Source organism: Chenopodium quinoa, unplaced genomic scaffold (assembly GCF_001683475.1).
Source record: "Chenopodium quinoa cultivar QQ74 unplaced genomic scaffold, ASM168347v1, whole genome shotgun sequence".
NCBI lineage: Eukaryota > Viridiplantae > Streptophyta > Magnoliopsida > Caryophyllales > Amaranthaceae > Chenopodium > Chenopodium quinoa.
In genome coordinates, this window is record NW_018745240.1 from 1,542,332 (window position 1) to 1,569,625 (window position 27,294).

Sequence of the window (27,294 nt, forward strand, 5' to 3'; positions counted from 1 at the left end):
ATAGTTCACAGGTTGTCCCTGAGGATATAATAATGTTCCTGGTCTTATTTGGCGTCGATTGTATAAGTATGTGTCTAATATGTTGATATCGTTTGTATATTGAGTTATTAAAGATTGAAGATGGACTTATTCCTTGTCTATGAGCTTACTACTATGTCATTAGTATTGAGTACAATATCTTGTAAATACTATGCATGTTTAATTATGAACTTTCATCCTTTCCTTTTTGTTTAAATTTGACATTCTCTTAGATTTTTTACACATACTCTATGATAGTGAAGGATTCTTATACACGAATAAACTTTTGGAACTTCGACTTTATTTTCATTAACCTTGATACAATTTCTTACTTGTATGTTATGAGCTTTTGAACAATGTCCCTATGTATTGCACACCTCTCATGCACAGACTGCAGTGTAGTTCTTAGGGAATAGTGAAAATGCTTAAAGTTGCTTGTTATTACATTTGCACATGTAATTTTAGGGTCTGAGGCACATGAAAGGTTTTTGATTTGGACTTTATTGTTTTTTGTAGCTACTACATCCTTTGGGTATTTTTTACTTCTTTTTTATGCTTGAATTATATATGAGAAAATAGGAATGATGGATGTTTATCTTCTTTTTTGATTTCGAATTCTTGAAATTGGATTGTGTTTTGTAAGGTTTTTGGGTTTTAATTGATATATCCAGGTTGTAGGGAATTGACTACACTGATTTTTGACTTTTTTTTTTTACTGGTATAGCTTGCAATTATTATTCATGAGCTAATTAGTTTTCGACGATAAGAACGAACTGACCTCTATTTAGGATGATGTAGGTGTAAAAAATTGCTTGAGCACATCAACGATTGCTATGATAGGACTTGGCCTCGATTAAGAACACTTCAAACACTGAGCTGTAAAAAGCTCCAACAGCATCCAACATCATCAAGTAATAGTAAAATAGGTGGATACTGAAGCTGAAGAAGGTGCTTCTCGAATTGCTTTACTTGAGAAATTGGAGAAGCGGGAGAAAAAAATGATAATGCGGTCCAAACAATTGCTGAAAGTATGGTTTGGGGGACCAAATGATTTAGTTTTAACTTCTTAATTGTTTTTTCTTAGTTTAACTAGTGATGATTTAATTTTGTAATTTTTCTTATAAATAACAATGTACAAACTTTTAATTTATATTAATAAATTTTGATTTTTTTAAAAAATTTAATAATGGCATTAGGGTATAGGGAACCGTGGCATTAGGTATTATAGCTAATGCCACGACAATAATGTTGCTGTTGCATCAGGTGTTAATCTAATGCAACAAATCATTGATGCCGTGGCATTAGGTGTCATATGTCATTGCATTAAACCTACTACAACGCCATCAGATGCCACAATACATGGCCGTTGCATTAGGCCTAATGCCATGGATTTTGACGCTTAATGCAACGGATTTGAGGGTTGCAATAGGTCAAAAACGTAGTAGTGTTTTTGTCTACACATAGGAGAGCTTTGCCTCTAGGTACTCTTTTAAGGAGTTCGTCGTTTATGAGCACATATTATGAGGCTAAAAGACTTAAGGCTCGCTTTGCTCTTTTGTCAGCATTAGGTGGATATTCCCCTTTGGTGACATAATTGAGGATGTCTGTATACCAGGGTTCTTCTTCTGCTTCTTCCTGAATTACTTCGTCATCCTTAAAATCTTGAATGTAAGCCAGTTTATGCCGTTTCTCTATAGCTAAAGGCATTTGCTCAATTTCCTTAGTAATTCTAACCATTGAGGCTAGTCTTGCTAAGGCATTAGCAAATTGGTTTTCTTCTCTTGGTAGATATGTATATTTTACTTTTTCAAGCTAATCAATGAGGGTTTCCAAATAAGTTTGGTAAGGAGCCAGGCTTTCACTCTTCACCTTCCATCTTTGAAAATCTGGTTAATTATAAGGGATGAATCCCCAAATATTCGAAGTTTCTTCACTCCTAATGCCAAGACTGTTTCGAGGCCTACCACACATGCTTCGTATTCCGCAACGTTGTTGGTAACGTCAAAGTCAAGCTTAATTGAGATTGGGACATGTTCTTCCTTAGGTGATACTAATAAGACTCCTACGCCACATCCTTTTTGATTGGATGCGCCGTCAAAATATGATGTCCAAGTATCATCAACAGTGACCATCAACTCTTCATCAGGGAAGTCATCCCCTTGTGTTGGTGTTGAATCCTTAATTGGAAAGTCTGCTTAGAAATCCGAGACCATAGATACTTTGATGGCTTTTTGGGGCATAAATCTTAGGTCAAATTGAGCTAAGTTTACTATCCATATGGATATTCTTCCATTGAGTGTGGACTGTATGGACGAGCATGTAATGCCTTAAAATGGTTGTGACCCACACAAGTGCAAGGCACAACTTTTTAAGTGGTGTGTAGCGAACTTAGTACTCGAGCATCTTTTTACTTAGGTAGTAGATGGAGTTTTCCTTTCCTTTTGCTTCTTGTGCGAGCATAGCGTCCATTATTTCCTTGGTAACTGCTAAGTATAGGCGAAGAGGAATTCCTGGTTAGTGTTGGTGCTAATTCAGGAGGATTCGCAAGGTAGGCTTTGATCTTATAAAAGGCTTCTTGACATTCATTGTTCCATATTATTGGTACATTTTTCTTAAGTTTCTTGAAAATTGGTTCGCATATCATGGTGAGCTTTGATATGAACCTGCTAATATACTGCAACCGGCCAATAAATCCTCGAATTTTTTTATTGGACCCTTAATTTTAGTGGGATCTATCTCTATTCCTCAAGAGCTAATTCCATAGCCTAAGAGCTTTCTTGAGGTAACCCCAAATGCACCCTTAGCAAGAATCAGCCTCATGTTGTATTTTCGAAGCCTTTCAAAGAATTTTCTTAAGGTTGTTTGGTGTTCGGGGCGATCCTTTGATTTTACAATCATGTCGTTTACATAGACATCGAAATCTTTGTGCATCATGTCATGAAGTAAGGCAGTTACTGCTCTTTGGTACGTGGCACCCGCGTTTTTCAACCCGGATGGCATTACCGTGTAGCAGTAAGTACCCCATGGTGTTATGAAAGTTGTTTTTTCCATGTCTTCTTCAGCATGGAATCTGGTTGTAGCCTGCGTACCCATCCATAAATGAGAGAAGTGCATGATTGGTTGTATTATCTTCTAAGATGTCGATGTGTGGTAAAGGTAAGTCGTCCTTTAGACTTGCCTTGTTAAGATATTTATAGTCGACACACATTCTTACTCTACCATCCTTCTTGGGAACTGGTACCACATTAGCTACCCATTCTCGGTATTTGGACACCTTGATAAAATCTGCAGTTATTTGTTTTTGAACTTCTTCTTTTATTTTAAGAGCTATGTCGAGTTTCATTCGACGCAACTTTTGTTTTACAGGTTTCATTCCTAGAATTAATGGTGGTGTTGAGTAATTTCTCTATTTATCCCTGGCATATCTTCATATGACCAAGAAAAATCATCGATGAATTCTTTAAATAAATTAATTAGTTGAGTTCTTTCCTCTTGATTTAGAGTTAAGCCAATTTTAACTTCTCTTTTAATGGTAGGGTCCTTGGAGATGTTAACTATTTCAGTTTCTTCAATGATTGATATTTTATTCTCAAGCGTTTCCATTGCTTTAATTATTTCTTTGTCATTTTCATTGTTAGCAAAGCAATACTCGTCCTCTTGGGTAAGGGAAAAGCACGAGCAGTAACAGAAAGAAGACATATTATTGAATTCTTGAATCATTACATCAAAAAGGGAAAGGTCCATAGGGACTTGACTACTAACTATTCTAGGAGTAGATGCTAAACTAGGTGGGATAGAAGAAGGTGCGAATACTAAAGATTTAGGAGACTTATCAGTAGAAGATTCGGACTCAGACTCAGACTCCGACTTAGACGACTCAGACTCGTCAAACATGGGTCCTTCTCCTGTGGTTATGGATATCTTCCTTCCATTTGGTGTAGTCACCTTCACGGTCTTACGCCATCCCTTGAGTAGTCTTTCTGGTGGAGTTATGAGCTTGGAGGGATCAAAGTTTTCACTTTGTAGCATTGTTTGGATAAGCGTGGAGTTGTCGTCAATACGCTTAGGTTCGTTCTTCTCATACCCAAAGAGGAGTCCCATGACATTAAAGTCAAAGCATGGAGGTGCTCGTTCCTTGTAAACAAGAGCTGGGATCTCGTCTAGAAAATTGCAATCTAAGAAGATTTCAAAGCCAGGCTGGCGTATCTCATTTCTAATAAGTGGTTCTGGTAATTCGTAGCATGGATAATTTTCCCCCTTTTTTATGAACTGTCCATTTAATGTGAAAGGGTATGATTCCATTGGCATTGCATTAATCTGGGTACGAGCTTTCCTTCGTGCATTAGACTTTTTGTAGGCTCGCTTAACGTCCTCTAGAGTTGGTTCGAAACCAAGTCCAAAAGTATCCATTTTAGGGAGGCCAAGTAGTCCCATTTTGTTAGCTATTCCTTTCTTCTTTCCTAGCGTCATTCCAGGAAAATGTCCTTGTTTCTTAAGTATATCGTTGACCACAAGATTTGAGTGGGGATTATATAGTCAAGAGGGGTCTTTTTATCTTCCTCGATAAAAGAGAGATATTCGGTAATAAAGCCCCATAAATCTTCATCGTATTCATCGTGTTGCACATTAATGATGGAGAGATTATGGAAGCATACTGCTTTGATCCTCATTGGGGAAGCGTCGATTGTGAAAGAAATTCCTCTAACTAAAGCCTTAACTTGTTGATGGAGAGATGAAGGGATAACCTTAAGGTCATGAAGCCAAGGGCGTCCCAACAATAAGTTGAATGAAGTCTTGATGTCTACTACTTGAAAAGTAGTGGTATGTTCTATGACTCATGCGGTGACATTCATGGTGATGTTCCAAGAGCTTGGCGACGAGTATTGTCATAGGCCCTTATTCCTTGTGTGGATGGAGACAAATCTTCATCCTTTATTCCCAACATCCTTGCGGTTCGAAGTGGGCATATGTTGATTGCTAAACCATTGTCTACAAGGGTCATTGGTACATTCATTCTTTTGCAAACCACCGTGAGGTTCAAGGCTTTATTTTGTTTGTCGCCTTTCGGGGGTAAATCCTTGTCAGAAAAGGTGATCAAGTTGATGGGACTAGGGAGGTCACTTGTACGGAAGTTAGCTAACCCTCTAGAATAGTTTTAGAATCTATCCCTATTGCTAGAGCATCCATTACTGCGACTCGGTGTTCACGAAATGAAGCTAAAAGCTTCCAAACATTCGTTTCGACCTTAGTCTTCTGGAGCTGCTTGACAATATCATTGTCCTCTATAAGAGGTGCTGGAATTTGTTGAGTGGTAGGTATAAGGTCATTTGTGACTGGTGGTTGCACCCTTCCGGACCTTGTAAGCACAGTAATTAGGGATTCTTCTTCCTCGTCCCAAATATCATCAATTGGGTAATTTGCAGCAAGTGGTGGTTCTTCCATTTCTTTGAGGTAGACGTCCTCATCATCACTGTCCTAAACCCCATTAATATTGATATCTTTATCCAAAATATCCCTTATTGTTGGGATAAGTTTTCTACTAACTATGAATCCCTGAATAAGATCTTTAAACTTGAAATAATTTTCTATTGTGTGCCCTCTAGATTGATGGTATTTGTAGTAAAATCTGTCTATTCTTTTAAGGGATTCAAATGGTCTTGGCTCGAGAGGTTTGATTTTTCCCATTTCGAAGAGCATGTTGAACATCTTCTCATAAGGGACACCAATAGGTATACAAACTTTGTTATGCCTTTTCATTGTAACTACGTTGAAAGTGAATGGTTTTCTCTCGACGGTGTTTGAAGAAGAAGCATGGTTCTCTTTTTCAAGAGCACGCTTATTTTCAGCTTTTTCTGCTTTCCTGCGAATAGTTTGAAGTTCAAGCCTTATCTCTTCTAATGTGTTGATAAGGGCACACACTTCTCCTCTAGTGGCAACCTGTTCACCAATAGTTAAGGGCTTAGCTTCTTCTTGAAAGTCTCTTATGGCATCAAAGAAAGTCTCCTCTTCCTTTTCGATGGCATGAACCTCTTCTATTGGCTTAATAAGGAGTGATGGATTCATATGATCTTGTTCGTAAGAAATTGCTAAGGAATCTGAAAGTGGAGAATTATTAATGCTTGGCTTCTCGCTAGCAGGAAGCACTGGGAGTTTGTTGTTATCAATTAGGTCTTGGATAACTTCTTTTAATTACCAGCAACTCTAAATACAGTGGCCGCTACCTTGGTGATACTTGCACTATGCATTCGGATTCCAGCTGTTCTTCTTTCAACTGGTGGATCTTGTATAGGTCCAATAGGAGTAATGAGTCCTTTGGCATGAAGACAGTCAAAAGCAGTATCATAGCTCATCTCAATAGGAATGAAGTCTCTCCTAAACTGCTTCTTTTGTCCTTGATTATTCATGGTCGAGGACGTCATTTAAGTTAAAGGTGCTAACATTGTTACTAAAATGGGTGGCTTTGGAAGAAGAAGGGTTGTCGTTCTTCTTTCCTTTCCAGCCATTGTTGTTGCTATTGTTAGCATCTTTCTGTTTTGCAATATCATCTTCAATTTCTATGCCTATGTTATATACAGCTTTGAAAGTGTTTAAATTGCATTGATATTTCAAATTCTTATGATACTTGTCTTGGAGGTTCTTAATGAAAATCCTTACAGATTTTTACTCGCTTAGAACTTCAATCCTTTTAGCGGAAGTTTCCCTCCACTTATTATAGAAAGCAATAAATCCTTCATTTTCTATATTTTAAGTATTTCAAGTTCCCTATGATCAGTTTCTACTTGGATATTACATTTGTATCTATCAATAAAAGCATGTGTAATAGATACCCAATGGATAAGTGCATAATATACCATATTTTTAGCCCTAATATTAGTCTTATAATTGTCTTTTAGTTATTATTTTAGATGTTTAACTAACTTTTATTATTTTAGTCATATATTTATCTTCTATTAATTTTATTATTAAGTTGGTTAAATATTACTTAATATGTTTATTTTGTTAATTAGGATTTGTGTGGAGAAGCAAAAGAAGACAACAAACAAAAGGGAAATTAAAGAAGCAACAAGTAAACAAAAGAAAAAAATAAAATAAAATAAAAAGAAAGAAAGAAAGATCATGTGAAAGGGGTACAGAAGCAAGTAAGCAACATCAAACAAGTCAGGAAAAGGAAAGCTGAAAAGATAGAAATCTATGTTGCTTCCGTGATAACCGAGGCCTCCAAAGTAACTCCATGTTTATCTTCAACAACCTTTCCGAAATTCAAGCAGAATCAAGAAGATGAAAATCTATCCTAATTCAAGATTCTATCTTTTCATACCCGGAAAGCCCTAATTAGCTCTTTAAACACACACAAGTTTTACTATGGATCTTTCATCGGGAATTCGTGAGGCTTGGTGGAGTACGGTTGATCCAAAGTTGATAGACTGGGCGATAACGGAAGGTGAAGGGAAAACTTGACGGCAACAATCTAGCGGGGGCCGTTTGATAGTGGCTTAGTTATGAGTTCCCTTCACCCACTCTTAAATTCTTTCAATTTTGTGATTAATCTTGTTGCTTAAACTGAGTACGATTTAATTTGTCTTCAAATTTATGATTTTTCTGTTTCACTGTTTATACGCTATGTTAAACGAGTATCAATGCTTTGGTTTGTGTGTTTAATTAATTCACATGATTATTTGTTCTTGCATGTATGTTTAATTAAACTATACTTGTGGTAGTGCACGATTGCTTGTATGGAGTAATTAGAATATACTAGATTATTACTTGACGCGGCGTTAATTGATAATTTAGCGGAAATAACTTAGTGATACTAGTTAGAGCGGCTCAAGTTTAGTATTGTTGAGTTTGTGAATTAGTCTAATAAACCAGTTTATTGGGGTAGAAAGTATATTAGCAAGATTCTAATTTTAGTGAGCAATATATGTTAAATAGACCGCGGCGGTAATTTGTCTACCTAAATACTAAAACTGAGTATTAAAGGAAATTAAAAGGAGTGAAGTTTGTAGCTAATTTATATCGTTTTATCCTATGATCAAATTAATATACCAATAGTGGTTTTCTTGTCATATATTGTAAATAGTAGATTTATATTTAGTCTTGGTAGTTTAGTTATTAGATCACGATTTAAAACCCCCCCAATCTCATGTACATAGTATGAATAATACTCTATTATGTATATGGTTTATTTTTCGAGTTAGACTTTAAGTTTTAAGAGTTGATTAATCACCTCGTGGGATCGACCCTTGCTTACCCTTTTACTAGTTGTTAATATTGAAGGTTAAGTTAGGTAAATAAATATTTAATTTTATACGGTAAACGACACGTATCAAATTTTGGCGTCGTTGCCAAGGAGATTAATTTTAGTTCTTAATAAAAAGTTTAATTAATTTTCTATTGTTATTAATGAATATGCACATATCGCTGACAATGACTTATAATATTATTACTGTAAAATGTCTATTTCGACTATGTCATAGTTCATTCATGTTTCAGTTCACTCATGCCAATATTTTAGCTTTTCTAATTACTATATATGAACATGAGGTATGTGTGTTAGTGGCTTACCCAGTAGTATGCAAATTTTTTTGCTAGTATAATGATTATGGTTGATCATTGCGGTTGTCATCTATTGTTGTTTTCTTGTATGATGATTGATTATATCTCGTGAATTTAGCTTATGAACTAATGGAAATATAAATGATATGCTAATGAGTCATAGTGATTATTACATGTTTACTGGCTAATTTTTAATAACTCATTTAATAGTGGGTACAAAGATAAGAATATGTCGTGTTTGCTTATTAGTTTTTTTGCATGATATATACTTGTATATTTGAGGTAATCTAGATCCACCAATGAAAAATATCACCATATAGTTCATGTCTAGTAATTTTTGAATGAGCATTTTATGATCTTGCCCTTATTCTTGATGTATAGTGTTTGATTAGATTATAATATTGCAAGAATTATTCTTAAACCTATGTTTTAGCATGTGTGGATCGGTCTAGATGATGTATCATGCATGTATAATATGTCCTGGGAGTTTCTAGAAACATCTGAAAGTGTATAAACTGGAATAAAAGATATTATTTAATTTTGGTTTCTTGCACTTGAACCTTGAGTTATTAATCTACAGAAAAGTCCTATGAGATGATAAAATTTGAAAGGTACATTAGTTTTGGTAAACCTAATCCTAAAATTAGGAGAGCCATTTTGCTGAATATGTTAGATGCCAATTTGAACATATTCTATCTTTACATGTTGTGTGATTTGAGTAGAAAAGTTTTCAGCTGCACACTTAGGGCTGGCAATTCATTACCTCATGTTTAATTGCTATTAAAGTGAGTATAATCAACGCCATAAGTCCATGACTACCGAACTAAACTGCCCTCTCTGAATAATTATTTTTTGAATCCAGCAGCTTATAACTCGACAAAACTTATAGGGTAATGAGATATATGGTGTATGTTTGCATTATAAGTTAATTCTTGCCTTGGCACTAGCTCAATTTGAATATGAAATCAATTTTTGCTATAAAGATCCAAGTTAACAGAGTTTAGATATACTACTAACTTTCTGCCAGATTGCTAGTTTCTTTATATGAGGTTTAAATGCTAATGAAAATGCAGTTTATTTATTGGTAGAAGATAGGTGCATCTAAATCATCTTGTCTTGGCTACTAAAATTTCTGTCTAGTATTGGATTGTTTAAAACTTCTGCTGTAATATTTCAAGTCTTTCTCATAATTTCTGTTTTTCTTTATAGATGTATGAACACGTACGATCTAGAAGCAAGACTTCAGCGCATTAAAGCACACGTAGGCTTCCTAAACAAGGCTGAACCACAGAAGCTGCTTCACATTTTCAGTGTTGAACCAGCACTTGAAATAGAAGATCCATTACCGATTGAATATAAGAGCATGGCAGAATGAACATTGAAGGAACTGGGAGCCCCGAGAATAAGAGAAGACCCTCTTTGCATTATCTTTCCAGAGCTAGAGAATCCTCTAAAGCTGAATTCAAGTTTCCTTAATCTTCTCCCTAAATTATATGGGAACGCAGGTGAGAATCCTTATAGACACTTAAAAGAATTTTAGGTTGTATGCTCTTCCATGAATCCTGAAGGCGTAGAACAAGAACATATTAGATTGCATGCTTTTCCATTATCTTTGCAAGATCGTGCTAAAGAGTGGCTATATGAGCAACTTTCACCTAGTTCTATTAATTCTTGGGCAGAAATGGAAAAAGTTTTTCTTGAAAGATTCTTTCAAGCGAGTCGTATTGGTTCTATTAGAAAAGAAATTTGTGGAATTAGGAAAAATAATAACGAATCTTTATATGAGTATTGGCAATGTTTTAACAGGCTTTGTTCATCTTGTCCACAACACCAAATAAGTGAGCAACCGCTAATTCAATATTTTTACGAGGGGTTATTACCTAATGAGAGCGGTATGATAGATGCATCTAGTGGGGGGGGGGGGCATTAGTAGATAAAACACCAACCAAAGCTAGGAATTTAATTTCTAATATGGCTCAAAATATTCAACAATTTGGCACTAGAAATTATGTTAAAAGAGTTAATGATGTGGACTTAAGTGGAATTAAAAGTCAATTACAAGAAAATGCTCAACAAATTGCTACTCTGACCACCTTAGTGTCTAAAATTGTTCCTGGTAATGAGTCTACAACTATAATATGTGGTGTTTGTTCTAATTTTTCTCATGCTACTGATGAATGTCCTTCATTACAGAGTGAAGATGTCAATGCTTTAAATAATTTACCTGGTCAATCACAGAGGAAATATGACCCTTTTTCTAATACTTATAATGAAGGTTGGCGTGATCATCCTAACCTTAGGTATGGACCTAGACCACCATTTTCTCAATCTAATCAAACTAGGCCATTTGTTCAACATAATTCACAACAACAACCTGGTTCATAATTAGAGGATATAGTGAAACAATTGACTACCCAAATTGGACAAGTTCATAGTCAAGGTGTCCGATATCAAAAGAAAACTGACGCTCACCTACATCATATAGATGCTCAAATAGGTCAAATTAGCACTTCTCTTAGTAATTTGGAATGTCAACTTTGGAATAGGCTCCCCTCTCAAACACTTGCCAATCTAAATGAACATGCTAAAGCTGTAACACTTAGGAGCGGTAAGGAGTTAAAGGAACCTAAAATAAAGAATAGAGAAATAGAGAAAGAGGTAGAAGTCAGACCTAAGCATGTAGTTTGTGAAAGTAAGGAAAAACATGATAAAGGGAGTGAGAAAGAAACTATAGGGAAGGGTAATTCTGATGTGAACTTTGACGTACCCCCTTTCCCCTCTCGATTTTCTAAAGCTAAGAAAGAAGCCCTTGACAATGAAATACTTGAAACATTTAGGAAAGTTGAAGTGAATATCCCTCTTCTTGATGCTATTAAACAGATACCTTGGTAGACTAAGTTTCTAAAAGAGCTATGTACTAACAAAAGGAACTTCAAGCCTTGTGAATAGGTAAGAATGGGTGAGAACATATCTGCTGTGATTCAAAAGAAACATCCCCCAAAATAAAAAGACCTTGGCATGTTTTCTATCCCATGTAAAATTAGTAACTCGAAATTTGAAAGATGCATTGTAGACTTAGGTGCCTCAATTAATGTCATGCCTAAATCTGTTTATGACACTTTGAATGTGGGTCCTTTGTCTAAAACTAATGTTGTTATCCAATTAGCTGATAGATCTAATGCATTTCCTATGGGAGTTTTGAAAGATGTACTTGTTCAAGTGAATGAACTAGTTTTTCCTGCTGATTTTTATGTGCTTGATATGGGTGATAGATCTGATAGTGTTCCTTTATTGTTAGGTAGACCTTTTCTAAAGACTTCCAAAAATAAAATTGATGTTTATGAAGGTATTTGACAATGGAATTTGATGGAGAAATGATTAAATTCAACATATTTGATGCTATGAAATACCCTAATGATATCAGTAATGTTAGTTCTATAGATTCATTTGATGCATGCGATTGGATGGCTCAGGATGTTTTTGATGAGTGGTGTGAAAATTTGTTTGAAAATGGTGTTTTTGACGATTTTAAGAAAACAAAAATGGTTGATTCTTTTGTAGTTTCGTCTGATGTAATTGAACCTGATGCTTCTAATGGATGAAAAAAGTCTTTACCTTTTGTTGTGCCTAAATTAATTCCTTATATTGTAAAGCCACCTGAATTAGAATTGAAACCCCTTGCCTCTAATTTGAAGTATGCTTATTTGGGTGATAATGAGACTCTACCTATGATTATTTCAAGTTCTTTAAATGAATCTCAAGAGACCAGGTACTTGAATTTGCTTAAAAATCACAAGGAAGCTTTAGGATGGACTTTAGCTGACATAAAAGGCATTAGTCCCGCCATGTGCATGCATAAAATTTTTCTTGAAAAAAATGCTAAACCAACTAGAGAGGCTCAATGGAGATTAAATCCTTCAATGATGGAAGTAGTTAAAAAGGAAATTATAAATAGCTTAGATGCAGGAGTGATATATCCTATTTCTGATTCTCAATGGGTAAGTCCTATACATGTGGGTACCTAAAAAGAGTGAATAATAGTTGTCGAAAATAATAAGGGAGAATTTTTCCCCACTAGAGTTTCTAATGGATGGAGAGTTTGTATTGACTATAGGAAGCTTAATCAAGCTACCAGAAAAGACCATTTCCCTCTTCCATTTATTGATCAGATGTTAGAATAACTTGCTGGACAATCTTTCTTCTGTTTTCTAGGTGGTTATTCAGGTTACATACAAGTACCCATTGCCCCTGAAGATCAAGATAAAACCACTTTTATATGTCTTTTTGGTACATTTTCTTTTAGAAGAATGCCTTTTGGTTTATGTAATGCTTTAGGAACTTTTCAGAGATGTATGATGAGCATATTTCTGAATTGATTGAACAAGATATGGAAGTGTTTATGGATGACTTTACTTTTTTTGGTGATTCATTTTATAGATGTATTCATGCTTTAACTCGTGTTCTGAAGAGATGTGTTGAAACTAAACTTGTTTTGAATTTTGAAAAGTGTCATTTCATGGTAGAACAAGGTGTGGTTCTTGGTCATATTGTAAGCGCTAAAGGTTTAGTGGTAGATAAAGCTAAAATAAAGGTAATAAGTTCTTTGCCTTATCCTAAATGTGTTCGTGAAGTTAGATCATTTTTAGGACATGCTGGTTTTTATATGCGCTTTATAAAGAATTTTTCAAAAATTGCTTCACCTTTATGTACTTTGCTTGCTAAAGATGCTGCTTTTGACTTCAATGATGAATGTAAAAAAGCTTTTGATGATTTAAAAGCCAAGATGACAAGTGCTCCTTTAATTATACCTCATGATTGGTCATTACCTTTTGAAATAATGTGCAATGCTAGTGATAAAACTATAGGAGCTGTGTTAGGTTAAAAGAAGGGTAAAGAGTTTTATGTGATACATTATGCTTCTAAATCACTTGATCTGGCCCAATGCAATTACACTGTGACTGAAAAAGAAATGTATGCTGTGATATTTGGTTTGGAAAAGTTTAGATCTTATTTGCTTGGTACTCGTGTGATTGTTTATTCTGATCATGCAGCTCTTAAATACTTGATAAAGAAGAGTCACTCAGCACCTAAGTTGCTTAGGTGGATGCTTCAGTTACAAGAGTTTGATGTAGAAATTAGGAATAAAAAAGGTGTTGAAAATCAAGTTGCTGACCATTTAAGTAGGATTGTCCCTAGAGAAGATTGGCCTATGATAATGATTTTTCCCCGATGAACAATTGCTTTCTTTATATCATTTTGAAACTCCTTGGTATGCCGATATGGTTAATTACTTAGTAACTAGGACGTTTCCCCCTTTTCTAACTAAGGCTAAAAAGGATAAAATCAAATCTGATTCTAAATATTATCTTTGAGATGATCCATATTTGTGGAAGTTTTGTTCTGATCAAATGATAAGGAGATGTATAGAGGACTCTGAATTTTCTTCGGTGTTGAATTTTTGTCATTCTCTGGAAGCTGGTGGCCACTTTGGACCTCAATGAACTGCCTTTAAAGTATTGCAATGTGGTTTATATTGGCCTACAGTATTCAAAGATGCTTACCTGTTTTGTGTATCGTGCTAGCAATGTAAGAAATCAAGTAATATTTCTAAAAGAAATGAAATGCCTCAACATGGAATCATATTTTGTGAAATATTTGATGTATGGGGAATCGATTTTATGGGGCCTTTTCCTTCCTCTTTAGGTAATCTTTACATTCTGCTAGTTGTAGACTACGTTTCTAAATGGGTGGAAGCTAAAGCCATCGTAACTGATGATGCAAAAGCTGTTGTAAAATTTGTCAAAAGTCATATTTTCAATAGGTTTGGTTTGCCAAACGCCATAATAAGCGATAGGGGAACCCATTTTTGTAACCAAACATTTGGCACTCTTCTTGAAAAGTATCAACACTACAAGAAATAGGCTGATTTCCGACGGACACGTATTTCCGTTGGAAAAATCAAAAATTCCGACGAATTTTTTTTTTCGACGGAAGTTAAAAATTCGTCGGAAATTTCCGACGAAAAAAAAATCCGTCGGAATATATGGTATTTCCGACGGAATATTTTTTCCGTCGAAAATTTCAGACGGAATATTCCGTCGGAATCTAATTCAAAAAAAAAAAACAGGAAACCCTAAATCACACACCGCCTCTTTCTTTCCCTTTTCTCCGTCTCTTTCTCTCTCCTCTCCTATTCTCTTCTCCTTCCTCTTCGTCCTCTCTTCTATTTTCTCTGTCCTCCTCTCTTCTCTTTCCTCTTCTCCCTCCTCGTCTCTCATCCTCCTTCTCCCTCCCCTGTCTCTTCTCTGTTCTCCTTCTCCCTCCCTTGTCTCTTCTCTGTCCTCCTTCTCCCTCCTCTGTCTCTTCTCTGTCCTCTCCTTCTCACCCAAACAACTACCATAACGGACACCAACAACAAATCCTCCTTCTCCCTCCTCGTCCTCTCGTTCTCCTTCTCACCCAAAACCACCAACACCTACACCACCAAAAACAACTCCTTCTCCCTCCTCGTCCTCCTTCTCACCCAAAACCACTAATACCGACACTAACAACAACAAATTTGCCAAAAACAAAGGTTTTCAAGTTATATTTGACCATGAAAACTCTAGATCTAGTGGGTGGTGTGGGCTGGTTAAGGACTTAAGGTGGTGCTGGTGCTGGTGCTGGAGGGTGGGGCTGGGTGGGGCTCTTTTTTTATTTTTATTTTATTTTTTCCGATGGAAATTTCCGTTAGAAAATTGCGACGGAATTTCAATTAAAGTCAAAAAAGCGCCGACAGAAATAAATCCGTCAGAAACTAGCCTTCTAACGGAAATTCCATCGAAAAAGGTCAAATTTCCTACAAAAGGTTTTGCGACAGACTTATTCCGACGGAATTCCGTCGGAAGGCCGTTTTCCGACGGAATTTCCGATGTTTCCGTCGGAATCAAGCTCTTTTCTTGTAGTGCATGTAACACATAGAGTAGCCATTGCCTACCATCCCCAAACTAATGGGCTAGCTGAAGTTTCCAATAGGGAAATCAAATCCATCCTAGAAAAAATGGTGAATCCTAATAGGAAAGATTCGAGCCTTAGGTTAGATGATGCATTATGGGCTTATAGGACAGCTTACAAAACACCTATAGGAATGTCGCCATATCGCCTTGTCTTTGGTGAAGGATGTCACTTACTAGTAGAGCTAGAACATAAGACTTATTGGGTTGTGAAACAGTGTAATATGGATTATGAACTTGCAGGGCAGCAAAGAAAACTTAGTCTACAAGAGTTAGAGGAAATCAGAATAAAGGCTTATGAAAATGCTCAGATTTATAAGGACAAAACTAAGGTTTTTCATGAAAAAAGAATTGTTAAGACTAATTTCTCTGTGGGACAGAAAGTTCTTCTATGTATAGCTCGTCTTAAGCTATTTCCTGGAAAGCTTCGGTCTAGATGGCTGGGACCTTTTGTTAATACTAACATTTTTTCAGATGGTGTAGTTGAAATAAAAAGTGTGGAAACTAATAAAGATTTCAAAGTAAATGGTCATAGGTTAAAACCATTCTATGAGTATGAATCTGCAGGGATGATTGAAAAAATCAAGCTTCAAATGGAATGATGACTGAAGTAGGTCGAGCTAACGACTCTAAACAGAAGAGCTACTTGGGAGGCAACCCATGGATAAATTTTGTTTTTTACTTTACTGGTTTCATTTATTTATTTTTATTTATTTATTCTGTTTTTCATAGTATAATGACAATTTTCTTTATTTGAGGCTTAGTTTTTTTTTTATGTTGATCACAGGTTGTTATATTCATTCACTAGGCATATTACCTCTACCCTTTCTGGCAACACACAAAATTCTTCTGTTTTCAAGACTCAAGACCCAGAGAAGGAACACGTTGCTACTGACTGTGATTGTAAAAAAATTCCTACAGCTTCACCAATAATTTATAATATGAAGATCCAAGATGATGAAGCGGCGTAGAAGCACAATAACTAAATGTAGACCTAACCAATGCAACAATGAGACAGAAAGCATCTCACATGTTCAAATAACAGAACGTCTCAAGAAACCAGCTAAGTTTCTCCTCCTCTCCTATTTATTTATTAATTCTTCTTCTTCTTCTTCTTCTTCTTCTTCTTCTTCTTCTTTTTTCTTTTATCGAGGACGATTGAAAAGTTTAAGTGGGGGGGACAACTATTTTTTTCTATACTTTGGATGTTGGGATGTTAGGCTGGGTTACAAGTTTGAAAATAGCAACAAAATCTTGTTTGATTATGCCCATTTTTAGGGGAGATGCTGCCGATTTTTTATTTAGGTATTGGAAATTTTGAACTAATAGAAGTAAAGTACACAAAAAAAAAATTTTTGTTTTCTCCAATCTTCTTCATAACTTACACTCTGGGCTTGTGTCGTTTCTTCCTCAAATTGCAACTAATCCATGTTTTGAAAATGATTTAGGCAATTAAAATAGTTTATACGCCACATCAACCAAAAAGCCTATCCCTGTTATTTTCCATGAATAAATCACAAATGTACCTCTACTTACAAGTCAAATGATTAACCTTCTGAAATTAGTAGAGCATATTAAAGTGTGATGTACAAATGGTTGATATTCAATGGTGATATAGTACTATAAAGTGAAAGTTTCAATATAAGGCTCTGCGGACCAATGACTGGGTATATGTGTTAATTAATTCACATATTGGTATTAAAAAAATAAATAAATAAATAAATAAAATTCGAACCAAGTTATGTACGTGTGATGTTTCTATCTCTTGCTTGAGTAGTTCGAGTAAGTAGATCCTTAGGGGAATCTTAAAGCCTAGTGCCTTGGACCAACTAGATCGGGAGTCACTGGTTGAACACTCGCTACATGGACTATTCAACAGAGATTGAAAATTAAGAGTCATGAAACTAAAAATCAAAAAATTTAGTGTGCACTCAAGAAATATTTGTTATGAGGAATATTTGATATTATTTGGTTGTAATCATACTATGCTCTACTAATTTATAGAATATTACCACTACAATCCCATAATTATTGTCATATCCTTCATTTACCTAAACCCTCATGATATCCTTGAAAAGTCCTAATGATTTGAGACATGAAAATTGGTTTAAAGATGTGAGAAATGATAAAAGTCAATCAACCAAGTTGTTAAGCTATATTGGAGAAACTTTTATAAAAATGAGTTTTCAGATTGTTTACTGCTATTTAGTTGAAAATTTCTGAATAATAGACTTTGTCGGTGTGTCTTCTGCAAACTCTCATGAGATCGTACTCGTCCTCTAGGGGGAACTTAGGGATTTAAAGGACTTGTACCACGTGCTAAGTGTAACCGTGATTCCTACGACAGTAAGTTAGGTTTACTGCTTTTATAGGTTAGTTTTATTTAGTTTGTTCGAGGGCGACCAAAGACTAAGTGTGGGGGATTTTGATAAGTGCATAATATACCATATTTTTATTATTTTAGATGTTTAACTAACTTTTATTATTTTAGATGTTTAACTAACTTTTATTATTTTAGTCATATATTTATCTTCTTTTAATTTTATTATTAAGTTGGTATAAATATTACTTAATATGTTTATTTTGTTTATTAAGATTTTTGTGGAGAAGCAAAAGAAGACAACAAACAAAAGGGCAATTAAAGAAAGCAACAAGTAAACAAAAGAAAAAAATAAAATAAAATAAAAAAGAAAGAAAGATCACATGAAAGGGGTACAGAAGCAACTAAGCAACATCAAACAAATCAGGAAAAGGAAAGGTGAAAAGATAGAAATCTATGTTGCTTCCGTGATAACCGAGGCCTCCAAAGTAACTCCATGTTTATCTTCAACAACCTTTCCGAAATTCAAGCAGAAACAAGAAGATGAAGATCTATCCTAATTCAAGATTCTATCTTTTCATACCCGTAGGTTATTTTTTTGGGGTTATAAAAAAAGCTCCAATTAGCTCTTCAAACACACACAAGTTTTACTAAGGAGCTTTCATCGGGAATGTGAGGCTTGGTGGAGTACGTTTGACCCAAAGTTGATAGACTGAGCGATACCGGAAGGTGAAGGGAAAACTTGACGGCAATAATCTAGCGGGGGCCGTTTGATCGTGGCTTATTTATGAGTTCCCTTCACTCACTCTTAAATTCTTTCAATTTTGTGATTAATCTTGTTGCTTAAACTGAGTACGATTTTATTTGTCTTCAAATTTATGATTTTTTTTGTTTCACCGTTTATACGCTGTGTTAAATGAGTATCGATCCTCTGTTTTGTGTGTTTAATTAATTCACATGATTATTTGTTCTTGCATGTATGTTTAATTAATCTATACTTGTGGTAGTGCACAATTTCTTGTATGGAGTAATTAAACTATACTTTTATTACTTGACGCGGCGTTAATTGATAATTTAGCGGAAATAACTTAGTGATACTAGTTTGAGCGGCTCAAGTTTAGTATTGTTGAGTTTGTGAATTAGTCTAATAAACCAGTTTATTGGGGTAGAAAGTATATTAGCAAGATTCTAATTTTAGTGAGCAATAAATGTCAAATAGATCACAGCGGTAATTTGTCTACCTAAATACTAAAACTGAGTATTGGAGGAAATTAAAAGGATTGAAGTTTGGAGCTAATTTATATTGTTTTATCCTATGATCAAATTAATATACCAATGGTGGTTTTCTTGTCGTCTATTGTAAATAGTAGATTTATATTTAGTCTGATCTTGGTAGTTTAGTTATTAGATCACGATTTAAAACCCCCCCAATCTCATGTACATAGTGTGAATAGTACTCTATTATGTGTATGGTTTATTTTTTGAGTTATACTTTAAGTTTTAAGAGTTGATTAATCTCCTCGTGGGATCGACCCTTGCTTACCCTTTTACTATTTGTTAATATTTTTGAAGTTTAAGTTAGGTAAATAAATATTTAATTTTATACGGTAAACGACACGTATCACCAAGTAGCGATCTTCTCTTTATCTATAGAGAAGAACCATTGCAGGCATACTGTTTTAAGAGAAAGCAGGAAAAGTGAAGGGAAAACTCTCCTATCAATTCCCTTGATGTCCATGATTGTTTCAAAAGCACTTAAGTGAAAGTAAGGATTGTCGGTTAGCTTGAACTTAGGGATGTCATTTGCAGATAACTTTTGCGGAAGAAATTCCTTATCCACTGAGACCCTTTTGGAGCTAATCCCATGGTACTTGTAGTCATTAGACATTTGACTCAAGCTTTCTTCTATGCGGTTGATGATCTCGACTGGTACTTGCTTGCTAGGGTCGTTAACCTGAGTGGTGAGCCCTTTAAGCATTTCGGTGAGTCCATTGACAGTCAGCTTAAGTTGGTCAACTTCTTCTTGACTGGCCATTGTTCTGAAATTTGTCATGTGTCAAATCAGTCTATCAAAGAGTAGTACTTGAACGAAGGTGTTATCTTTGATCAAACGCCATTCTCTCCTTGACCAAGTGCTGTAAAGTTAAACCATTGACTCTTTTAATGACTTGACTCGAATTAACTTTTATTTTTATTGAGGTTGAAAAATCAAAAAAATGGGTACATATTTTGGGAATTTTATCAAATTTTAAGCAACATGGTTTATGTTGAGAGGATGATATCCGACTTACCTCCCTAAAAAACTGACGGAAAAGCGCACACAAGACTCTAGACATGGTCGTGACATATACAAATTGGGTGCATTGACTAGTGAGTGGAAGTGACATGTTCAAGACTCGTGTAATGACCATGGGACTATGTAATTGGACTCAATCAAAAACCAAACTAAGACCTCGGTTATTTAAATTAATTAATCAAGAAAATTTAGACTCGGCGTGGAGACTCAGAAAGGAAAACCGAACCATCGCGAAACGATGGGACAATCACATCGCGTTGGCTCTATCAGAGCACGATATACATATCGCGTCGCGATAGAACTAACGTTCTGCGTTACAATTCAAACTTTCGTGCCAGAACTAGAATGTCAGTTTAACTTGTTTTTGGTAATTCTTTCAAAAGGGAAGCCTATAGTCTTACTACGTCAAGTATGTTTAGACTTTACTGATCCAATTCAACTTAGTTAATTAATAAATTGAGCAAAGTCCTTTTTGGTCATTAATTAGTTGTTAAGATTTGATTACAAATACAAGTCAACATAAACGGTTAGTTTAATCACAAATAAGTACGCACAAGTAAGGAATGCACAACTAGTCAAATAATGACAATATGATGCAATGATTTTACAACCTAACCATGGCTCTAGTTCTCTAAAGTTCAAGAATCATGGTACTCAAAGAGGGTCCATGGTTATGAGTCCGGATGCATCGCGTGGAAGCTTTACTTTTGGAGGGGTTGGCGCATATGGATGGGGCCCCGGAAGTTAGACTTGCTTCCACGGTTTTGTGAATTCACAAACTCGGATGTACCCGTCGTTGCACGGAGCGTTCGATTGGGTAGATGGAGCGTGAATTCCCAGGGGCTAAAACCATATGTAGAACACATATGGGTTTAGAAAAGGAGGAAAAACTCAATCAGGAAGTAGAATCGGCAATACAGTACTAGAATTGGTCAAAACAAGAAGGCAGATTACTGGCGCGATGTCGGAAGAACTCAGCGCGAGAAAACAGGAGCCATCGCGTAGCGATAGCATTATCGCATCGCGATATAGCCATCGCATGGCGATGGATCCTATCGTCTCGCGACAGATCCTACGCTTCGAGGCAGTTTTATGTGTTCTTTGGATTTTCTGATTTTCGTATTAATTTTTTTCGATTCTAGTTGTGAAAGATATTTCCCAATTTTCCTACGTGTAAAAATCCTATGTTTTTTTTACGTATTTTGGATGGTCTTTCCAACACGCAGCTTTTTATTCTTATGCCACAATGTTAATCAAAATTACGCACAATGAATATCTAGAATTTTTCAAGTCTCATCCACTCAATTAAAAGTCAATTGCTAAAATAAATTTTAGGAATCAAAATTAGAAATCTTCCCCAGTGGAGTCGCCAAAAACCTGTATGGAATATTTCAAACATCAACTTTGAGCCCCATTGTGATCATGCATTTAGGCATGGTGGCGTCAAAAGGGAAATAAGCTAGAGATAAAAAGTCGCCAACAAATTTTAGGAACTTGTAAACCATTCACGGGTGTGAAGGTTACACCCTATTCACGTTCACGGAGATTGCTAACTCCATAGTGGTCCGGAACCATGACTGGGTATTCGGGGATGATGGTACGAATCCAACCTCAAAGATATTGAACCTGCCCTATATAGGCCTCTACTTAATCTTTATGATATTTATGTGCGCTTTCTGATCAACATACATACAACAAGTTAGCCCTAAACCTATTTGACCTATGTTGGTTGATTATTTATGCACAAATAAACCTATTATTGGCGATCACTTGAATTAAAATCATGTTAAGCCTAAATCAAATTATTAATTATCTTATTAAGCGTGATTTCATGTACAAATTCCCTTTAAACCTGCAAGAGAAGGCGTGATCAAGCAATAGCAAGAAATCATGAATAATCAAGCAATGTAATAATTATTTGACACAACAAATCATCATCATAATCATCATAATAATCAAAACAATCATTAGCAAGATCCTAGGCATGATACTAAATGGATTAATAACAAACCCTAGAATGTCACTAATAAATAAAGATCAAAGCTTTAGCCTAAACATGATACTAGAAACCATAACATTAGAAATATTAAAGTAACACCCTAACATGATACTAGCAAGCATGATAACATTAGAAATATTAATTAAGCACCCTAACATGATACTAGAAATCATAAAAGCATCCTAACATGATACTGGGAATTAAAATATTATTCTAAGCATGATTTTTATATCAAAAGTGAGGAATAAAGATAATAGATCTACTCACTTTGATGCCTCGTATCTCTTTCTATTAAACTAATACACGCGTTAGTAATTTCAAGAAAGATATAAATCCAACAAATTAAATAAGAATAATTGAAATACAGGATTAGGGACTAAACCCTCAGAACTAACAACCTTTCACGTCGAGGTCGAAGGTAACTTCAAGAAGGGCTTGGAGTATTCAAGTCTCGCAAAGGTCGAATGGTGTGTGATGTGGTTAGGCTAAGGCTAAGAAAGAGGGGGGGAGAGAGAGAAGCTTATAGCTTAGAGAAGATTAGATGATGATTGTTGGTGAATGAAAATGGAGGAACACGACCTTATTTATAGGAAAAGGACGACGGAAAAGATCAGAAAAAAGAGTCAGAATTTGACTCGGAGTAAAACGCTTTTTATCGCGTAACGATGGTTACATCGCGGCGCGATGCTTATATGGCTGTGCGATATTAGCATCGCTGTGCGATATTTCCATCGTTGTGCTATGCTTTTCAGAAGATAAGATTCGTAAAGAATTCGACTTCCAATCAAATTGGGTTAGTTGAATATCCGTACTTATCCTTATTTTATCAGAATTAAATCTATTAAAAACAAGTGTTTTATCCGATATAAAATTCTTAGCCCTTATCTTTTCCAAAATAGGATAAATTAGAACCTTTTAGAAGATTCTAGAAGCTAATAATAAATCCTAAGGGTTTTAAGAATTATGTTAAAGGTTAATGGACCCTCCACATGGTCATTAGGTCCGTAAGTAAGGCTTGGTTTGGGCTCGGTTTAGCATTTTGGCCATAACTTCCTCGTTATAACTCGGATTTGGGCTTATACTATATCGTTAGAAAGCCCTTTTCAATACCCATCCAACTACACAATCATTGGACCCAGATTATAGACCAAAATAAATGAGTTTGGACATTTACAAATTGGACACGAAAAGGATTATTTTAAGGACACGAAATGAACTATTTTGGGTTTAAAGGCACAAAATAAATTATTTTTGCTAAAAAAATTTAAAGAAAGGTTAGAAATGGTCAAGACTTAGGGAAATTCACCAGACTCTTCAACTCCTCACCCAACTCGATAATCAAAGACGTCAAAGGTACTCATCATTAGGTTTGGTTTTTGGGGAGACACAATCAGGTGTCTATAGGTTCATATAATTTTTATTAATGCTATAAGCATGGGAATTGAGCTATTTAAGTGTCTATGTACACGAGGATTAAATTATATTTTGATTCCTAAGTGCATAGGATTTATGGTGCATTATGCGCTTATGGTGTTATTTAACACTGAGGTAGTTTAAACAGGGTTTAACATTAAATTAAATGTGGTCACTAGCTATTCAAGAATTAAATTGGTATGTTTGATTGCTTGAATAATTTGTGATGATTGATTGTGTTGTAGATTGAGAGTCATCGCCAAGTCTAAAATATGTAAACGACGTAAAGTGAAAGAGATTACGCACCAAAACTCTTTGAATGTATTTATCTCGAGTATGAACATATGGGGGGAGTTATGGGGTTTTATATTTAACCAAAGCTTCTATTGGGAGTACAAGATGCTGTATTTTCCTTTTTATTACTATGCACAGGAATTCCGCCACTTATAAGTGGTTCTTTTATACTGGTGCGGTTAGCTCCCATGTTAGTACCCCTTTATTGGGGCAGATTAGGTGGAAACCCGTTCGATACGTAATCAAATTAATAAAGCAACGAAAATGTCTACTGAATGAAATGTGTGGTGTATGCTTGTAGCAGGTGCAACAAGGTAAGTTGTGTGATGCTAGAATGTATGCATATTAGAGTGAAGCGTTTGTGCTTATGTACTCAGCATTGCTGATTGTGTGTATTGTATGTTTGTTTGGCCTTGTCTTTATCTAAGCCGTACAACGACCCATTTCTAATGGCAAGTAGTGGGGACAAAGTAAAGAGGAGCTTTTCAGGTGATGGAGCTTATTCTTGATGGGCATCAGTGAAGAACGAATCTTGTTTAGTTTCCAAAAGAATATGATGTGTTTAATTTGATTTAATTATTATATATTTGCTTGTGAGAGTAACGCATTGGTTTTAATATTTGTTTGGGTTTTGAAAAGGGCCTACAATGGTTCCAAGTTGTAGGTTGTCTTTGTTTGACTTTGGTTTGACTTTACTTTCGTTTGATTTGACTTATAAAAGTTGACTTGTTTTGAATGGTTTAAAGTAAGTCTTCCGCTGTGTGTTTTTGATAATTGTCTTAGCCGTTATCACGGTGGCGGTAATGTCTTAAAATTTCTTATTTCGTATTTTTAAAAGAGTAAAACAGTTATTTTAAAAGAAAGGAATTTCTAGGGTGTTACAAAGTGGTATCTTGGGGCTTTGGTTGAGATTTTTATTACCACTAAAGCCAAAAACGTGTTTTAAAGTATTTTGTTTTAAACTTGGGCAAGTGTTTTTAGTGAGTAATTTTAAAAAGTGAGTTGTTTTATTTCATTTTACTTTATTTTATTTAAAGGGGACCAATTTTTTTTTTTTTAAGTGAAAAGGTCTGAATTTTTTTTTATTTGGAGAAACCAGAAATTTTTTTTATTTTGTGGGGTATCTGAATTTTTTTTCAGTTTGGCCGAAATTTTTTGCCTTATTTAGGCTAATTTTCAAAAATTATAAATATATATAGTTTGTTCGTTTTGCAGGAAAGCAAAGGATTAGGTACGAATTATGTGTTAAAAGTTTTTAATAGCATGATTGTGAGCTTGGATAGGAAAGAATTCGGGGCATATAAGTTAGAATTATTAATGTTCTTTTATGCATTAATATTTAGGTTTTGATGTTTGATTATGTGAATGGGATTATGTGGAAGCATGTAATTATGTGATCAGGAATAATAAGATTGTTTGATTGAACATTGAACCAAAATTCATGCAAGAACTGTGTTATTTAATTTTCTTTGGGAAGGGTATCATTTTCTAAACCTTTTCCTTTACAGGATGACGATCTTTCCTAACTCACAAATTGGAACACTAATTAAGAAAGACTATGAACATCCCTTTGACCATGTCAAGAATATTCGCTTTTATTGTTCACACCTGAGTGATGTCCTAGGAGACAAGCAGTATGATCTTCCTGATCGTGTTACAGCCATGATAATTCATTGTCTTCCTGACAAACCCCCGTATCTTGTTGTCAAGACAAAGTTTTCTGATTTCTACTTGCCCAGGGACATTCCCAATTACTCCAAACATAAAGACTATTATGGACAGTGGTACCTTGACTACATATACTTGATTTCTTAACTCGTTCGAGTTGAGAAATATCACTGCGAACGCTTACAGATTCCATATCCAAATTATTATTAAGATAACCTAGCAGGGAATAATTCCCCTTCTACGAGCAGCCAATCAGGAAACATTTCCCCATCACAAGGCAATCAACCAGAAGCAAATGGAGGGCAAGAGGAAGGAGAACTAATGGAGGAGAGTAACCATATTGTTGACAATTCTATTATGAAAATCTCAAATCCAAATCCACCTCCAACCCCAATCATCATTGACATTTCGATGAGGAAGGTGAAGAGTTTATTTATATAGAACAAAATCCTAAGTCACTTGAACTAATGGAGGAGGAGGATGACCCTGAATTCAATCCTGGAAGCTACAAACAATCAAAGAACAAGAAGGATGATGTTTGAAAAGACTATATTTTTGTAGTTTCACTTCTTATAGGATTTCTAGTTTTATTTTTCACAGTTATAGCTATTTCATTCCCAGTAAAGTAATAAGTGGCATGACCATAGTAAGTCAATAAACCTATTGATTTGCGTAGGTTGTTCGAACTCATTTCATTTTTATTTTCCAGTCATTTCCTTATTCAGTAATAAAATTTATATTCATTCCCTTGTGAAAAGATTTATTTTACTGTCGAGTAACTCATTTTGTCACCAAATCATTCATTTCATATCACTACTCTAATAAGCCATTTCTTAGTCAAATATTCCAATAATTCATTTCCAAACTCTGGGAAGCCATGGGAATTATTTTTATTCACTAATGTGATGCTTTATTAAATGTATGGTTGGTTAGCAATCAAATTGTTTGACCAAGCTACAAAATTTGGGAGTTGTAATTTTGCAACCTTAATTTGGTAGCTTAAACTAAATGTGTATGTATAATTGGTATAAGTTAGTAGGATGGGTGCCTAACTTGAGAGCTAACCATGAACATAATTAATAAAGCACCCTTGTTTAAATTCAGGAGAAGAAAGATGGCAGGAAGAAGTGGGAACTGTAGGGTTTCGTAGTGACCCGACACTACGCGGAAGGAAACCCCCCAAGACCCGCCCCTTAATTAAAGCAATTAACAAGCATAATAAACTTAATCAAGCAAGACTAAGAACCAAAATACTACCTTTGTTGCGTGCTTCGCTCCCAAAACTACGAGATCTCCAACGGATCGTACCCTCGACCCGACCCAAGCGTCCCAAGTCTTGAAGGTTAGTCAAGACCCGGACAAAACAAAAATATGAGTTTTATGAATCAAAGGTTTACTCTAATTACAAGAGTTGCCTTTTTAATTCCACTCAAGGTTGTGCATTTCCCAATACCATGCCTTTGGTATTTATAGGGAAATGCACCCTTGAACTTCATTTTCCAACCAATGTGGGAGAATGAATAATTTTGATAATTAATTTATTTCCAAAATAAATTAATAATTAAATTCAATCACAATGAAATAAGTGTCAAGGGGAGAGAGAGGGTTAGGTGAGGACCATGAAGAGGTGGGGGGGACCATTGCCTTGCTCCCCAAGGCTTTGCCCAAGCCTTGGTCCCCACCCCTCACAAAACCGCCTTAAGCAACGGGCTGTTGGGCTGCTGCCAGCTAGCAATGT

At 35.3% G+C, this 27,294-nt stretch overlaps 1 long non-coding RNA gene across 1 annotated transcript; it reads left to right on the plus strand.

Annotated features, from left to right (window-relative positions):
- Window positions 1–7,001: 7,001 nt before the first annotated feature.
- LOC110711177 lies at window positions 7,002–17,487 on the plus strand. The gene is made up of 3 exons (XR_002509298.1): window positions 7,002–7,514; window positions 9,784–10,079; window positions 16,354–17,487. It is a non-coding gene; the product is annotated as an uncharacterized LOC110711177 (long non-coding RNA).
- The last annotated feature ends 9,807 nt before the right edge of the window (window positions 17,488–27,294 follow it).